Raw genomic sequence first — 14,331 nt, 5'->3', positions numbered from 1 at the left:
TGGAGCAAAATCATTTTGTCATTAAAAAAGTTAAAAAATTAATATGTAAGTTTATTTATATAAAAACTGCACTTCGCTTTCAATAAATTTTGTTTTAATATCTTATACACAAGTGCAATAATTTCCCTCAGTATTTTACTCACTTTTTCTCCAGTATAATTACTGTTTATTTGATTTATGCCATAGCAGAATGTGTGTTTAATAATTTTGGTACTTTTATGTGGCATCACTAATGCAAATGACAGGATGCCCTTTCAGAAATACACTCGTTAATCAGATTCTTCTCATCTTATATCGTAGATTTTACTTCACATAAACTTTGAAAAGTATTATTGTAATACAAACTGTACTCACAATGATGTAGTCTTTCAAAACAGGTCATAAGTTACACTTAATGTGCCCTAGTCTAATGTCTTCATAAAAGACATCTGTTGAGTTTATCCAATATCTTGTTCATTTACCAAATTCATTGTCATGATTTTAAAAGTCTTTATCAACTCCTTGCTTTTAAGAAAGATTCAAAGTAGAGACACCAGTTATGACGTTTTAAGTATCTGTTATCATTATTTTCAAAAATCTAACAATGATGAATAGGACAACGATTTTACCTAAGTCGATAATAATTGAGATGGAATGTTTGTTTGTTCAGCGGCATTCAAAATGATCTATGAAATAAAAACCATGTTATCGTGATGTGGATCGCTGCAAATTTCAAGGACGTCTAAATAGACATCGAGTAGAGCTTGAAGATACTTAGCTGCTGAGTATAGTGCGTATAGAAGATTGGAAGGGCAAAAAGTAACTCATTGAGACAGGTACAAAAAATTGGCACACTTTTTAAAAATTTTCAGCTCACAAACCGTTTTTTCCTACATGAATAATATGCGTGTCTACTTTTTTCACTTCTCGTTTGCGAGCATCGAGACCACAGCGAAGCGACGTTCAAGTTCGAGCGACGGTCTAATAATATTCATCCCTATTATAAGCCGGTTGCTCTTTCAAATTGTCTTAATGCGCGTTCATTTATCAACGTGATTGTTTTTATTGTTGGATTTATGTCTGGCGATTAGTTGCCATATGATCTTGTAAAATTAAAATTAGACCAAAAATTTAAAATGCATTTTCTCATCCAACTTATGTTATATTAAACAGGTAAACCTACCTATAGTAGAAAATATTAAATATTTGTAAAAATTTAGCACGAGTTTTCACTTTTAAATCAGAGTCATACTTTTGTACGTCTTCTTCGGCGTGAGCTTTGTTATATTTATAAGCAACATGGGTCAGTTCAGTCAAATCAGTTCGGATCGGAGCATAGTACAAGTGTAGTGATTACGGAGTCGTCCCGACCATTCGAGACGAGCACGCTGATGACTGGAACAGGTATCTTACGGTTGCCACCTGTCTCGATTCCACTTCTCGATTGGTCCAGATTCATTCTTACCTATGTGTAGCGCCCGCGTCCTCGTACTCTTCGGCTTTTTTCCTTCCTCGGATCCGTTGTTGTGCTCTTATTACGGACTACCACACAGGCTTGACTACTGCGGTGGACTCTTATTCATTTATTCGTTTTCTGAGCGCGTAAATGTTACCTGTTGCTAGCGCGCAGATGCAATTGCACATCTACAGGGTACACTCAAGAAATTCTTGGTTTTGTAATAATTCGAAAAAATACTTCTTCGACATATTTTTGTTATAACAATGAATATTGTTAAACAACGGATTGTTTGTTAAGGTATGATTCTAAAGTTGAATTGAAAATGTTGGTTATGTAAGTTTGGTAATAAGTAAATAAAGTCGAAGAAAGAATAACAAGTCGAGGTAAACCGGAGAGACTTTTTATATAAAAAACATCAATAGCTGTTTTTATAAACGTCGCAAGTTCATGAAAGTATCAGAAGTCGTTCATTTATAAGAAAAAATCGTCGCTCCAAGTAGATACTTGGAAAGTAATGTATGTATATCAACACAGTCTGATTCCAAGGTCGTTCACCATTGAAACACCTGCATTGTATAATCTGGTTCATATTAAATGATCGAAGACAACTTTTCTGTTATTTAATATAATAATAATTTTTGTGATCGGAAATAAGTTTATCTATTGTTTCAAATCTATTTTGAGTATGTATTTATTATTTCCTGTTTGAATTTTGAAAATATATTTGATAAACATTGACGTTAACGCCCGAGTCATCGAGTCATTTACGGATGGTTATACTATGAAGCAATGTCGTTAGAGATGAGCGTATTATAAAGTTATTTACTGATGCTTGGCGCTTGCACATAAATATGTAAACTTCCTTGATGCATGTCGGCGCTTTCACGATATCAGGAGTACCCGTGGATTGCACCTTTTTTTATGTTTTACGATCGTCCACTGTCGTATTACATTACAGGTAAGTGTAGGGAGGACAATCACGGCGAAGCATAGTGCAACATGAAGTAAACCCGAAAGCGATAATAAAATATAAGCCATCCTATATAATCGTTGAATAATTTTTCAAATACGCTGCAAAATCTTTAATAGTAGCTCTCGGGTAAAATGCCACTGTTGATGAAAAACTCATAGAATAATGCAACTGTTTTCAGACTGTAAAGTGTCTAAACTTCTTAATCACAAGTACTTTCTCTTGATTTATGAACTATCAAATCCAACACATTTACTCGGCTGGAACAACTATGCAGCTATTATAACTAATCCTAACACATTTGATTATCGAACGATTTTTCCGTAATATCTATGTAGCCGACATGATATATGAGCGTTACTGGCCGCATTCTGCTAAACTTACACTCAAAGTGAGACTGAAACCCAGTGCGATCAAAAAACACTCTCCGCCTTTGGATAGTCGCGTTGAATAGTTCCAAATCGGTTGAGCAAAGTAAAATGAATCACGCTCATAATGCGCCGGACTCTTCTACATAATGGATGAATATTACTGCATACATATGAGTAATTACGATTCGGACATTCCGGGCGCGCAGCATCCACACGGATTGCCGTATGCATGGGAATGATGAATGATCGGATTATAATAGTTAGGCGCTATTATTATCCAATTTATCCACTTATCGGTAGCGTCGAAAAGTGTAAAAGTGCGCTTGCGGTGCTTTTGCACATTGGACTCCACTATAAAAGGGAGTCTTTGTGGATTGTGGTATTCTGGATCTGTCTGATCACGTGGTGAAAATACCAATTGACTGGGGTGGTTAGGTGGTTAGGCGGTTATCAACCGAGCCACCGAGAGTGTGCAAGCGCTATTATTAACTCAAAGACACGAGTGCGCTTTGTTTGGAAACAATTATTACTCTGTAACCGCATTTGCATTCGTTTGATTTTAATTCGTAGAATTTGGATAATTGAAATGTAGATGCAAGTCGAGGCCACATGTCGATGCTCGCTGATCAATTGGATCAATTGCATTAAAACCATGTACAATGTAAACAATACGTTGGAGTATTGGATCAAAGCGAAACAGATAAGTATGCCTTCAAACGCAATTGCCACATGTTTAATGGATTTTGAAGAAAATTGAAAGCGCGCTAAATATACCATACGACATATTATCGGCATGTTAATATATACTAAACTATACCACTATTAAACATCGGAAAGATAGTTTTATGTCATGCAGAGTATCTAGTCGATGGAGACTTAAAATTTGCACTTTGATTAATGCCCGCGCTCTGCGACATCGCTGGAACAAGAAATTTCCATATTATCCTGTGGTGTAACGTGCGTATCAAGCCCAAACCCATCGATTGAATGAATAACGAACCAATCAATAAGCTATAATAAATTACACGTTATTTATAATCCAAGTTTTCCGCTCGAGTTGCTCGCACCGTATTGTGCAGCTTCATCAGCGTGACTTCGAGACATCTTGTGTGGACCAATTAAAACATGTTAAATTAAGTAGTCTTTACTTACATCACTGCCGATATATGCACAGTGCTGTGTTTTAATTTAATCTCTTTTCTTTTATTACAAGATATCAAGATGATTAACAATGCATTATTTTCTCTTAAGTAAATGATTTGTAGGTTATGTAACATACAGCAGGTTTCCTCGAATACTAGGCAACTTCAACGACAAAAACAACTAGTGTCCACTACCCGCATCTAATGTCATTGTGCAAAATTATTTGTATGATAGCTAATCATTACATTTCTACTTAAATTAAAAGGGCTTAAAGTTGTCATATGTTCACGTGAAAACTTAGTAATACAAGATTAATGCACAATGTTCTTGGGTCGATGCTTGGTGGTAAGACAGTATACGTGTTCTGAGCTATAAAAGCATGTACAACTTTGCATCTATGTACTTACATACTTAATAGTCACGGTGGTGGAGTTACATGCGTATTAAGGCCAGCCGAGGCAGGCGTACGTATGTTGTTGCACAGTTTTCATATTGCAGGTTGTTGTTGGTCGGGATAGTTTGTTCCAAAAGTTAATGTTATTATTGGCTGCCTCATGCACTACCAAATGCATAATAACGGGCAACATCATCACTTAAATAATTGAGACAGGATTAGAAACCAAGACTCTCTGGAGAAACGAGTGCAAATGATTGGTGAAAATAGAACGGAAATTGATGTCAAAACAGAAACAAGATTCAATAACAACAAACACAAAGAAAATCTATCAATTTGTTGCGTTACGTAAACTGAATTAAATTCAGTATCGTCATTTACTAGATAGATTTTATACGGTTTACTCTGGCGCCTACTCAAGCCCAGTTCTCGACTCTTGCACAAGCATAATGTGAACGAGAATGCTTGTCTTAAAGCTAGAGACTAAATTAATACCAAAGACTAATCGTACTAAAGAGCAAAGGCAAAAGATTAAAGACGCGATGCTAATAAGCCTAATAAAGTTTTTATACAAGGTGCCGTGAAGCGACGCCAAAAAAGATTATGAGTTTTTTTTTCGCTATCGTCGAGCAGCTCGCAAGTAAACAACTGTGCTAAAATCTTATCAACTCAAGTAAAGTTAATTTCTGAAATAAATTGCTACGATGGGCTTTTCAAGCAGCCACTTCTCGTGAAAATAATAGATTATTGATTTTTTTATAAGCGCTAAACACAAAGAATTATACAATTACCACACATATATTGTGTAAACGTCGCCAAATATGGCATGCGATTGCTTACTCTTTAGTTCATTAGTTTATTAGCAAATCAAAAACATTTTGCTTTGCACGTTTATAAAATACATCTAATGACTAGATTGTTTTTGCTCTCAGCAATGTAGCGGCATGTCCACAACAACAAATAGTTTTCAAATTGTTTCTGCAGGACGTCGTTCTCGTTCTATTTATTCCTGCTGACAGGTGTATAACGAGATATTAGACGAAATTAATTGTTTCACATTTACACACGTTCATATCTCCAGTACTACATTAATGCATTTTTACGTTTCACGTTTGCGTTGCTCGTTCTTCAATCATCCGCTGATGGAATGCTGCGTTAAACATCTCGCGTTATTCCTCCCAAATCGTAATTAGCACTTCGATTTCAATTTTAATTATAATTCGGTATCAAACTTTTTAATCTTCAAATTAATCTCGTTATCGAGACAAGTTGTCCGCCGTCGTATTTTAAGTATCGCTCGGCCGTCGTGTACTTATAGGGTGTACTTACATAATTACCTTTCTTATGGCTTCATTATATACCGTACAGGCCAATTACAAAACATGAAAAACTTCTCCAACACTTTTGACACAATCATTTTATTGTAACTTATTAGGTACCCATGGTACAAATTTAGCATGCTTGAATTCTCGGATGCTCAGTGTCCTTGTAAGCACGTACCAAACATTGTGAGTAAATTTCATCCTTATCTTACCACTTTTATCCAAATTAATGATCTGAATAATGAGGCTAATTAATGCGAGCATGGTGCCTGCGCTCGTTTTTCTTTTCCAACTCGTTCCTACTTAAAACTATCGGGAAGCTACAAATGCACTACATTATGTCCGAGATGAGCAAAGTGGAGGTGAAATAATTAATAACGTAATTATGTTCATATCGTTTGGAGATTTTTACAACCTAGCCGGCGAACACCTTGCAGCACTCGACGCCGCCGTAATGATATAAAATATATTGATTTTCCAAGGTAGCATTGTCATTGTATTAGCGACTAAACAGAGGGGTTAATTTTGTGGTGGTGTAAATAATATAAGGTGTTGAAAAGTGGAATATACTTTTGACATTTAAAGCGTACAAATAAAATCAATATGACATAAAAGCAAAAAGTGTTCAATAGAAAACAATGGTAAGTAAATAGTTTTTTATCCATTATCGATAGGTAAACTTAGCATATTTCTTTTGTCAGGAATATTTTTTCTCAATCTTGCCAATGTGACAGTTGACAGCATGTTAATCATTCAAATAAACACTCAATGAATAATAATTATAGTTCTTCCTTGCAATTTTCCACCCCTGATACACAATATAGCAATAATAATGTATGCTGATAATGATAAATAATCCTTTGTTCGTTGTATTGGTATTAAACCTTGGTGCTTGTGTTGGTAATGATGAACATTGTAAATTTTCAATATCCTCTCGAAAGCGCATCCTCAAAAGCTTCCACAATGTTGGTATAGTTCAGTTCGACGCGCGTACGCCTGATAATCACGGCAGCACGAGTCGGAGTCAAGCATTAACCCGCCAAGTCTTTCAGCTACTTGATCCCGACGGCAGCGTGCAGTTGTAGCCGCTGTAGCAAACGCGAGCAATCGAACATAAGCCATAAGCAAGCGGTTGCCGCGGCGTAGAGAAGAAGCGTTCCTCGCTGCGTGCCCAGCTTCCTCGTCGTCGTCGTCGTCATCTCATCTGATTCTCATCTTCATCTCGCCGCTAAGCAGCTAAGCCGCAACGCGTAGCACAGCGCTCGTTCGCGAGGCTCGATTCTAAATAAACGCGCACGGCGGCGGCAGCAGCGGCGGCGTGTGGCGGTGTTGTATCGCATTGTTACGTGCGTGCGGTGCGCGCGCTGGCCCGACTGATTCTGTATAATTACCGGGCGCGCGACGGCGGCTCGCGGACGCCGGCATCGGCTCTCTCTGTTCGGCGTGATTGATCGTGCGCTCGTCCGTCTCTGTCGGTGCGGACGTCGGCGAGAGAACCAGTCTTCAGTGCGTTCTCGGCTCTCGTGCCGTGCGGTGCTCTTGCTGCTGTCTCTTCGCCGCGCTCCGCATAGGCTCGCTGCGTCGCGCCGCTCGACCTGCCGTCAGTAGTAGTCCTGCGTTGTGGGAGCGCGTTTCGCGTGCCGTTCGTGTGCTAGTGCCTCAGCGCCACCGTGCAATTTGTCGAGTGGAGAGTGTGTCCTACGCACTACCATGCGCACCGCGTGAATCCTCGCGAGTTTCAAAACGCACGTTTTGAGTTATTAAGCTACGCATTTGGAAACATTTGTTAATCTTTCGTGAGTGACTATTCAGCCCTTGACTTTTTGTGTGCTGGAAAATGCTAGACGGCGAGGATCAGCATTTTTGTATAATTTGTCTGTGTTTTTCTACTTTTAAATGTGAGTGTATAAACTGCGGCACAACGAGAAACACGGAAACACGCATATTGCCCCATAAATGTCAGCAAATGCAAATTCGGAATTTGTACATCGATTACATTGGAGAGGCACTCACGCATTGTGTGTTGGATTATGAAAAATAAAATATTGGGTTTTAACAAAAGTGCACAACGCAAGGATTATGATTAGTTGCAACTTTATGTTGAACATAAATTAGTATCGCTGATTAAGTGTTTGGAAACATTCAACGCAGTGCTGTTCGTTTACAACCCTTTGAGCGCGCGCGAAAGAAAAGTTCAAGGATTATTGCATCGATTTTTACATAAAACAAAATCATAATAAGCAACGACTTTGCGTTCAATTTTCGCCTGATTTACTCCGGCTCATGCAGAACGAAATTAAATTTGTGTGTTGTTTAAACTCAGACTTATGTTTGTGATTTTCGTGACTCGCATGCTCGAACAAGTGCTCCAAGGATAATAAGTTCGGCGCATGAGTTTCACATAAATCTTTCGAGGACAGACGAGTGCACCCTGAGACTTTTAATATTTTGTGGATTATTCCGATCAATTTTTAAAACCGTAAGTGCTTTTGTTTATCTCTAAAAGTTTTCAGAAAATATATTAAATTTTGCTGGTCTCGTGCATAATAAACTACAATACGAAATCGTGAATATAAACAGCAATTTATAGGCAAATCTTTTAACATTTTCGTAACTGCGGAAACGCAAAGCATAATTAAAACAGTTTTTCTTCTGAAATTTTCGTTATATTTCAACAAAAACAATAAAAAGAGGCAATTTGCGTTTTATTATTGTGTTTTCATTTTTCTCGCATACACGTTATTTAATGGCTTGCTTATTCAATGTGTGTTTTTTCGTCAAGTCGGCCCTTTTCCGGGCAAGTCCTTCGATCAGCCCGTTGCCGAGTCGGCAGTGATAGGGAAATAAGGAAAATATTTACTCGGCTAGACCTCGCCGAGGTTTTTCTATTGAAAAGTGCCCAAAGGTTTGCGTTCCGTTTTGCTTCTGCACGGCTCGGCGCCACCCTTGTGTTTCGTCCTTTATTTTTCGCTCAACAACGCTTTGCGTTATGTACCAGGCACACTTGCCGCGCATTAGGTATATGAGACGCCGATAAAATCAGTTTCGGCCCATTAAATCTCGTGCTCGCCGGCCGTTATTATAATAACGCTGAGGACGAATAAAATTAAACTTATCACCGTTGTGATAAAATGCAGAATCAAAAAATATAAAGCATAATAACGGACGCGTGCATACGTGGTGGAAAGCTGCCGCAAACGCCGGGGTTAATTCATATTAATACAGTATTAGTGAGAACAATGTTCACACAACGCGCGACGTTGTAAATTTTATTTCCAGACCGCCCTACATTTTACACATATCTTGATTGCTTCAAAGAATATTTTTAATCTGAAAACACACAAGTCTCTTGCAGCAACATTGAAATATTTCGTTTTTTGAAGAAAGTTATTTCAATAATCAATCATTGAGAAAATTTCCTGCTATCTTCAGCTGCATCGAAGTTCGTTCCACTTTCGTGCGCGTATTTTTCGAGTAATAAAAAATTAAAACGATAAAAGTAACTATTTTGATTAAAGATTTCGAAGCAAAACGCGAGTGTTGGCGCTGAAGGAAATGCAAGAATGCACGAGTGAAAAAGATTGATATGAAATTTCGAGCGGCACATAAAAGTTGGAAATAAAACTTTACAACAATCGTGGAATTCCTCAGTCCGCCTTTCATGATAATTTGATCTTAAAGTGGAGGAAATGTTTAATTTAACGACGTTATTGTAGATGATTTTCACATATTTAATATTTATTTTTATGTGCTGCAATTTCGTATTTGTAATTATTTATTTGTGTTTTGGTTTTATGGCATCATACTTCTAGCAAAGTTCAAATTAAAAATACCTTGTGCCATATCTTATAATTGGTACTTTTCGGAGGCTTTCTATTTTTTCGTCCGAATAAGGAAATTGTGGCGTTTTCACTTTTTGCTCAACATCATTTTGCGGCTCGTGCTGCGCACTGAACCCAAACCATATTGTTATTGGTTTTTCGGCCCACGTACGAAATGTAAATCAAATATTTCTGTACGTTCCAACGGAGTTGTACCCATTTCGGATATGTTTTCACATCATTTATGCATGTCGACGATTGGCCAAGCGACTCGTGTCGATATCGCTAATACAAGATAACAGCCTCGACGCGAGCGCACATCCTACGCGCAAATTTATCCCCGCGTGTGTACAAACAATAATGGAAGTTGAAGTTTACGAAACGGCATTAATTATCGGCTAATGGCAAACTGGCGCCTCAACATGGACCGAAACTTTCACAAAGAACAAACTTATATACATATTAATGTTTATTTAGTTTATATGCGCCATCTAACATGGTAATGTTTTAATTTCGTCATTTTCGAGTCAAATTGCAGTGTAATTTCAATGCCTTAATTTGCACCGCAAGCGCGCCTACATGGGCAGACGTAGATGTTTGTTATAATTCAATTTATCACAAAATTCATAGCGCGTCTGATGCATAAAAGCTGAAGGCGAATATAATAATTGCGCTGCTCTAGGGGAGTGATCTTGTATGCGCATATGAGTCTGCAAAGTTTACAATTACTACATTTACATTTTGCTACAGGGCGTACTCATAATTTCAGCGGCTGATCCACTTGAACATTTTTAAAACTGCATCCCGAATGATAAATCTTAATCTCTCGCGTACGCTCGGCTTTCATCAATCTTACGACACTTGTAATTTGCCGTTTAATTAAAACCTTTAGAATTAAAGCATAATTAATAGTTCTTCAAACACTCGAGGGCGCGCTGGCGCTAAATTGAAATTCTAAGAGTCTGGGTGGTATTATCAAGAATTTAAACCTGCGCCCGAGTCACTAGGTTCTGCTTTGCGTTGCTTCGATAAACACATTTAGCCTATTTGCGTTGTTGCGCGACGTGCATACACGCGGTGAGGTGTACATTCGATTAGTTATGGCCTAAAGGTGTAAAGGGCCGAGCGCCGTCTTACACACAACACAAGGCTTTTACATGCCGCTGTGCACACATATTTAGCACGCAAATGCGCCAACCGATTGCGCGTGCTTTCACTCACGAGATGTAGAAAGAAGACCTCAGAGGGTTGGTGTTTCAGACAGGCACCGATTTTGCGTGTGAAAGTGTGGCCGCTTAGCGAAATACTTAGAGGGATGCTTAGTAGTTTCAGAATTAGAAGAGAAACTTGAGGTTTCCAATAATAACAACACAACAATCGAGCCTTCGCAGATGTGTGTAATGATGGAATTTATTTGTGGATTTTGTTTCCAGTATTATTGAATTAAATGGAGCAAACAACATTTTAAATCATTATTTAGTGTGTTCTGCTACACCTACGCCCACCAGACTGCTCATCTGTTTTACAGAATGTACTTTTCAATGGCAAAAGCTTGATAGGACTCGATTTTCTGATATAAATCGGACTGTTTAATGTCACACGGTGGCAACCAAATGAACACAGCGGGCCCTCTAATCGTGTTACGGATTAAATGTCATTGTGATTGGGTTGGTATGAACGCCTCCCATATCAAATGTACGCACATTACTGAGTTACTGAAAGCTTTTATCTACAATTTATGACACTCGTATTTTTTCAACGCGTTAAGACTAATCAAATAAAAATGCTTCGGTATTAAATCAACGTAATCAATTGTGATCCGCACGAATTCAGAAATTTAATTTTATTATAATTACATCTGTTACTTTTATTTCACCTACGCTTTGCCGCAATGTTAAATTTTTGACTATTTTTCCACGTCATTATTCTCTTTTCATGTTTTCTATTAAAGTAAATAAAACGTAGGAGTAAAAAAGAAGCAAAAACTCATCATGATTCGATGAAAAGCGAACATCATTTCATTTCGTTTTTTTTTTATATAATTATTTTAACACCTTTGCACTTATTCCGCCACTCACGCGTGTGTTTTTTATTCAATTCGATTACCTGCGCGGGTGTACGTAACACAATTTTGTTTTCATCCTTCATGTTTATTTTTATTTGCGCTTTATATTGAGGCCTTTCTTTATTCTGCATTTTATTCTCTGCCATTGCCTTCCATATGACATTTTCTTCCTACTCGTGCTTGTCTTCAATTTCACTGTGACCTTAACGGGGCGCCGCGAGCGAATGGGCCGCGTATGATCGAGTGCACGGGAGAACGGAAGATTATTATTACCACCCTCGACTCCCGAAGGTAATAAATGCGCGCGCCTAAGAACCAATAGTCTGACTAATGTGATATTTGCATGACCCGCTGTCGAATGTGTGTGCTCAGCTATTCCACTACTAGCCCTGCAAAGGGCATCACCGACAAACCAAGCCGTAACGAAATAAAATAAAATATTAATTGCGTGCGCCATTGTGTACAAGGAAATTGAAAAGAATTTAACAATAGCCCATGCATTATTCTTTCTCGCTTCGTTCCTAATTCGTATTTGTGTATACGAGTATTGTGGAAGTACTATAACTACACTATTCGAAGTTCTTGAATTCTGGTAATCAAAAAATGTTTTGGAAGTAATAGAATGTGTGCAGGAAATCAGAAAATTTGTTGGGTGTTGATTGCTGGACTATTTTCTAATCTATGCAGTGTCGACAGTTATTCATGCCTTGTGCTTTTGTACTTTACAAATGTATTAAAAATGTACATTAATGACGTGAAAATTATTACGTTAAAGATATAGACCGGCTTTATATCAAAATATCAGTATTGGCAGTGGAACGAAAAATGCCTGTGCGCGCTTCGTTATCGTCGGCGTAATTTGACTCTTTTCCTCGCAGGTAATAAAAACATCTATCAAACGCGATGTCGCTCCCTAAGCACGGCAGTTCAAAATTTACCAATCGTTATTTTCTTTTTCGCTTTCAGCGTTTTATGTTTTCGATTTTCGTTAGGTAGGGAAGCTCTTTTTTACCTTTGCCGTTTTCGGTTTGCGTCAACATGTCCGCATTAGCAATCCTCGCGCATGTAATAAATTGCTTCGATTTGGCACAGCGCGTTTTATTTTCATCGAGTTCATTTGGGTTCGCGCGATGCCTGAAGGCAACGAGTGTAATTTTTCGTTGCGCCTCGATATGATGTCTCTCATTTCATTTGCACGAAATGCACCCGACATGTGATGACAATTTATTAGCGACCAAACAATTGAAACGTCCAGATGAAATAATCACTTCATGAAGATACGAAAAAAAAGCTCCAATGCTTTAATGCATTTATGTGGAAATGAACACAAATTGTTTGATGTCTCAATCACAGGAGCGTAGAGGTTTTTTTTTAAATATAAAAAAAATGATATCCGACTCATCTTTCGTAATAAATGAATCAAAGCACGTTATGCACTGTAGCAGAATTATTATTAATTCGTTTTTTCTTGTTTTTTTTTTCTTTGCTTGATGAAACGAAAATATGATGTGCTTTATTTCTTGTTGTATCTTTTTCCTTCCACGATATTAAATTACGATTTCTGGATTCACGGGAATAACAATTTATGCCTAACATGGTTGTATTTTGCTCAAGTGAATTTTTGGTTACTTTAATAATTTTTCGTTTCCCCAAGGATAAGGTCAAGAGTGTGCAAGTGTGAAATATGCCCGATGGAAATCCGGCCAAATACATCCGCGTCAAATTTATGGTTTCGGCTGGCCGATGCAATCGGAGTAGGAGCAGCAGGTTATTAACTCAGTTTCCTTTCGTACCTAGAAGTCGGACCTGCATACATATACATAATAACTTTGTTTGAATGCGAAGCCGGTTGCGCGAACCTCATCCCCGGGAAGAACTAGACCAAACTGACGATGGCATTCACAGCTATGGCTGTAAATGTTTAACGACTTTACTTCCACATGGTGTTGCCAATCGTTCACATAAACACGCGAATTTACATATGTATCTAAAATGCGCGCCGAATTTCATCGATCGCCCTGTTTGGATACTTTGAATTTTGCCGGCGAGGTGTCTTTTGGGCAATCCGCAGCGAATCGGAATCTAAAACTAGATTACAGGTTTACGGGGCCGAAACTACACACTAAACTCATGCACAAACAACCGCCGTCGCCGATGGTCCGGGGTGTTGATAATTTCCACCAAAGGAAATAAGACAATTTATCATTTACTTATGTCGCTCACACACAATAATAGAATTAGCGGGGGACTAAATTTAGTTTGCGTATTCAATGGGCGTAGTGTGGCAAGGGTGATGTTCGTCGTCGATGCTAACACCGGCGGCTTACCTTTTGCGGGCAGGATGCCCAAGGGCGTGAGGGCGTAGCGAGAACTGCCGCAAATGTATCAATATATAATGCGTCACGATCAAATCTACACCTACACCTAGCCGCGGACCCGAAATAGGTTGGTAGCCTGGTGTAGCGCATTAGTTATGCGGATTTCTTTCTATATCCGGCGGCATTCGCTTCAATGTATGTGTGTGTCTGTCCCTGCTGTTGATTCTGGATCTAATGGAATATTAAACGAATTTGGGTTGATTATTTATTTATGCCCAGACATTTCACATAATTCCTATTCGTAATAAAAGTATAAACTTATTTTCGAATAACTGTAGGGTAGAAGTAATCGGAAAACTTTTCGTGGTCCAAATAATTCTCATATTATTCTAGACATAACTTGGTGGAATATTTTCGGTTGAGTTGCATATGTACTGTAATGGAATCGACATTCGCGTGAACTTTATAAGCCTGAATGTGCTGCTTACT

General features: G+C 38.2%; 1 protein-coding gene across 7 annotated transcripts in view; it reads left to right on the top strand.

The window, feature by feature from the left end:
• Window positions 1-14,331, top strand: part of rst (irregular chiasm C-roughest) — a 223,593-nt gene that overhangs the window by 168,209 nt on the left and 41,053 nt on the right. For 4 of the 7 annotated variants that reach the window (XM_065304218.1, XM_065304216.1, XM_065304217.1 and 1 more), the window contains exon 1: window positions 7,161-8,117. The exons of 2 other annotated variants lie outside the window; for them this stretch is intronic. The gene's annotated coding sequence lies outside the window, so the exon portion shown is untranslated. Of the gene's footprint in view, window positions 1-7,160; window positions 8,118-14,331 lie in introns of those variants that run through there. One more of the 7 variants, XM_065304220.1, reaches the window with a different exon arrangement.

The sequence above is a fragment of the Atheta coriaria genome, unplaced genomic scaffold (genome assembly GCF_025399875.1).
Source record: "Atheta coriaria isolate IRGN ID8LTWV9N9 unplaced genomic scaffold, Caltech_Dcor_3.1 hic_scaffold_6_pilon, whole genome shotgun sequence".
Taxonomy (NCBI): Eukaryota; Metazoa; Arthropoda; class Insecta; order Coleoptera; family Staphylinidae; genus Dalotia; species Dalotia coriaria.
The sequence above is the reverse complement of the archived record's forward strand: the minus strand, read 5'-3'. Positions and strand labels throughout refer to the sequence as shown.